This window comes from Phalaenopsis equestris, unplaced genomic scaffold (genome assembly GCF_001263595.1).
Source record: "Phalaenopsis equestris unplaced genomic scaffold, ASM126359v1 Scaffold000330, whole genome shotgun sequence".
NCBI lineage: Eukaryota > Viridiplantae > Streptophyta > Magnoliopsida > Asparagales > Orchidaceae > Phalaenopsis > Phalaenopsis equestris.
In genome coordinates this window covers 638,285-643,197 of record NW_018164772.1, presented here as the reverse complement: position 1 = coordinate 643,197, position 4,913 = coordinate 638,285, and positions in this window count along the sequence as shown.

Sequence of the window (4,913 nt, the reverse complement as noted above, 5' to 3'; positions counted from 1 at the left end):
TACTGAAAATGGAGATGCACTTCTGTTTATTTAATTTCATTCCAAAAAACATCCTGAAAAGTCTCCAGATTCTGTATGAATAGTTTAACAACAACTTTGGAAGCTTTTGTAAAGATAATGATGTCATCAGCAAAGGCCAAATGATTAATTAAGATGGAAGATCTGTGGCTATAAAGAGAATGGGATTTTCTGGATGCCAACTCATCCAAACTTCTGGATAAGTAGTCAAAAGCTAAGGTAAAAATAGTAGGGGGAAAGGGGGTCACTTTGTTTTATAGCTCTAGAAGCACTGAAAAACCCATGAGAAGAACCATTGATGAAGATAGAATGAAAATTATTGGACAGCCATCTGTTGATTATAGAGACAAAGGAGGGTGAGAAACCTCTAGCAATCAGAACCTGTTCAATGAACTTCCAGCTGATAGTATCATAAGCCTTTTTGATATCCAATTTGAAAATTAAGTTGCCTCCTCTAGTGATTCTGTCCAAGTCCAGTACCCATTCTTGAGCCAAAAGCACATTATCAACAATGCTTCTATCCCTGATGAAAGCAGATTGATTCTTGCAAATGAGCTTGTTTAGGTGAGGTTGAAGTCTTAGGACCAAGACTTTACTGATTATTATGGAAATGACAGAAGTGAGACTAATGGGTGTAAAATCTTCCCATTTGCAAGGAGTTTTATCCTTAGGAACTAGTGTAATGGTAGAAAAGGAAAAGTATTTAGGGAGGTCAGCCCCCCAGAAGAAACTTTGGATAGTGGCAATAACCTCACCCTTCATAATAAACCAGGCCTTTTTGTATAAATCAGCAGTGAAACCATCAGGACCAACAACCTTTGTGCTGTCAATGGAGTTTAGAGCTTCCCAAATTTCTTTTTCATCAGGAATGTTAGTAAGAGATAGACTTTGAGTGAATTCTCTTTCCTTTTCAAACAGTGTATCATTAATGATTGAGTGAGAAGATGAATTTTTACTGAACATTTTTTGGAAGAAATGTACACCATCATTAGCAATTCCCTCAGCATTGGAAATCTAGTGACCCTCCTGAGAATATATATTTGACTGCCACTGCAGAGCTCCCACTACTCCCTCACCTGAGGGCTAACAATCTTGCATCAATTTTCAATCAGGTGGACCAAATCAAGGATTTTAATCTGTCATCGTAAAATCTCTAATTTTGCATCCAACAAAGTATATTTCCCAATTTATTTGCACTCAAATCCATGGATAAAATCCTCTCCCATGAAATCAAATGTGATTCTCATTATGTTGTATAAATCATTACCCTTTCAGAACTTATCTTTCTCAACATATTTCAACAATCCAATTGGCCAAATCAAAAAGTAAATGAAGATTGAAGTTCATATAATCACAAAATATTGACATTTAAAACCGTATAAAACAAAATCAATTCTTCACAAAATCATATCTCAAAGTAGGGAGAAGGATAAAGAAGACTACTCAGAATTCATGAGAAGGATCACGGATTTCATTAATAAAAACAAGTTTACAAAAAAAATGAAATAAAAGACACAACTTATCTCACAATCCTTCTTAAGCAAATCCCTACAAGTTCTCTTCAAGCCTTGCTCTCCTTACAAGAACTCTTAATTCTCTCTTAGAAGTGTAATGAAGAAGAAGTCTCTCACTTTCCCTCTCCTCTTACAATCCTTGCAGAAAATATTCAAGCCCTTGAATCTCTCTCTCTCTCTCTCTCACCCCCCTTACATGCCACTTCAACCTCTCCTTTAACCTAGACATCCCTCTCTTTTATTCAAGGCTGCCTCACACCAAAAAGAATTCAAAATTCTCTCCAAAATTTTGTCCAAAAGTCAAACATTTTGAATTCAAAAGTCACATCCATTGATCCAAGAGACATATCACTTCATAAAGGAATCTTTCAAAATATTTAGATGCATTGAATCACTCCAAGGGGTGTTTAGAATAAGTGTCTTTTTGAAAATTTGAGCAAAATTTGTCCTGAGCCGTAAAAAATCATCTCTGATGCATATGGTGCCAATCTGGCGCATCTGGTGCTAGCTCTTTGTAAAATGGCACATCTGGCGCCAGAATTCCTAAAATTCACCGTTTTGGCTCCAAATTTCATCCTTTTTGCTAATTTTTCTTTAAATGCCTAAAATTAATATACCTGCAACAAAAGTATAAAAATACCCTTCTTTAAAGTGCAATATCGCCAAAAATAAGCATAAAATGTATACTTAAAACAACTTATTATTTTGGTGTTTCAAAATCCCCCAAACTTATTCAAAATCCCCCAAACTTAAAAAATCCCCCAAACTTAAAAGTTACTTGTCCTCAAGTGACACTTTTACTACATAAAAGCATATGGCTCAGGATAGAGATTAACTTATAACTCTTATAATTTAGTTTAATAAATAAAATAGTAATATATAAGAAAAACCTTTAATAACTTAGATTCAACTCTATGTTTAAGAGTACTTAGTAATGAAATTTAAGATTCCTGAATCTCTATTCATTTCAAGAAAAATTACAATTTGTCATATTAAGGATACTTAGAACATTCATATGAAAAATAAGTTCATTAAAACTTTACTAGCAAGCTACTAATACTTTAATACAAGTTTAGAAAATGTAATAAAAAATTTTCCTTAAGTTGATTCAAGTGAAACCAATTTTTGATTAGGCGTCTCCTCAAGCTTCTCCTCACTTATTTTTCTTTTCTTTTCTTTTCCTTTTCTTTTCTCTTAGGATCTTTTTAATACTTTCTTTTCTTTTTATCTTTCAAGTGAGAATTACTATATCTGGATAGCCTTTAATAATTTTGAACTTCATTATCCCCTTATTAAAGTCAAAACTCCTTAGTTTTCTTCACTTTATAAATTCATATTAGTTTATGATTTTTCATAAAGCTTCATTCTTTTCTTGTTACATGAAACTGTAAAATTCTTAATACTTCAAAAAAACAATTTTCTTTAATTAAAATGGAAAAACATAATGTTACCTTTTCATACCAAATATCTTCAACTTAAAAGTTGACCTTCATTATTAAGAACTTTTACCTAAATTTACCATAATATTCATAAACATAAGTATAGTCATTTAAAGTTAAATATTAATATCCCAAGTCATGTTAAATTAATTTTAAAAATATAGTTAATTGAGGACAAATAAAAGTTAGTTTACTTCTTTTAAAAGAAATTTTTCTTTCCCCCAAACTGGGCTCTGTTATACTGGAAGTACTAAAAAACACATACAAGATTTAAAGCATTAAATGAAACATAATATATTCTAAAGAATTTGCTGAAAATTAAAAAAAGAAAAAAATACTAAAAATACTAAAAAAGCAGGAAAACTAAAAATCTATTGTTATCATTACAATATAGGTCCATAACATAAAATGAAAGTTTTTACCACAACTGTTTCAAATGACATCAAATAACAACGAATTAAAAAATAATAGACAAATAAATAAAATAAACTAAACCCCTAAGAATATCAGTCCTTATCGCCTTCCTCATCCTCATCATCATCTTCTTCTTCTTCTTCATCATCATGAATAAAAGCAAAAGGAGTGAAGTTGGGGAAAGTTGGAAATTCCACATTGTATTCACCCCTGAGATATCAAATCATAGCTCCCTCAAAATCTATATCATTTTGAACTCTCCTCTGATTATACTTATCATTATAACTATTTCTTGCTCCAATTTCTCCAATTTGATTATGCATATTAACTATATCCATTTTTTGAATCATAAGCTGCTCCATAATATTTTCAAGTGAAGCAGAGTGAGATGTAAAGGCCCCTACAACTGATGTAGAGGGTCTATCAATACCTTTACTTCTATAATCAAAAAATGATTATACTCTTTGAACCGTATGCTTCTCAATAGGATTTTGTGGCACAGCTTTTCCTCATTTCTATAGGACTTTACTTACATAAAGTGAAAATCAGGGCAGGATAACCCAATCCACCGACTGTTGCACTATTAGCTATAATTCGAGCCTGATGAATAATGAGAGCACCAACATCCACCGCCTTCATTTTCTGAATGCTGAGGTTTAGCACAGCTGTATCCTTAGTTACATCGATGAGATGATTTTTTGACAGTAATTTAGCAGAGATGAAGTGGTATCATACTTTTAACTGAATAGTCATCATGAAAGTGGACAAGTTAACTTTCTTATCATTTTAAATCTTTCATTCTCCTCTTCCATTAGTTAGAAAAGAAATCACTTCATACAGTGATGCATCAGTCATCAGGAATGCAATATATCCACAATGGAATACATTCCTCAGCCCATAAAAAGCATTGATCCTTTCCTTAAAAAATTCGACTTGCCTACGTCTCACAAGGATGTGATCCTGAATGGTAAACCTCAAGTTGGTATAAAACTCCCAAATAATTGGTACAATCACTACTACAGTGAGTTAGTGATGGTGGGTGTAGATTTAGTATGTAAATTTTACAAATATTCTTCAATATTACAAAATTACAAACGACAGAAATATAATTAATATGTAATATAACCACAACAAAATTATCTTCTATGAAAATAGTTTATTTTTAAAACTCTTTTTAAACTGATAAATCCCCGTTAAAATCAACGCAAGTATATGTATCGCTTAAGTGATAAAGGGCTCTAATGGAGCTTATATATCGATCCCACAGTGAAGTTGAAAAATCTGTTAAGTAAGTTTTTCAAATTTTTTAATAATTAAAAAATACAAAAATAAAAGTAAAGTGTGAAGTTTGAAAATTAACTACTTAGGTAAATGCTATATAAAATGCAGTTGAAAACAAATTTATCTAACTAAAAACTCAACTTGCAAAAGTAAAACTGTTGACCTCACTTTTGGTTGAGGTCTAGAAACTTCTTCAGTAGCCTAGTTCTAGCCATAGGACTTTCCTATTGACTAGTCTTAGAAAACT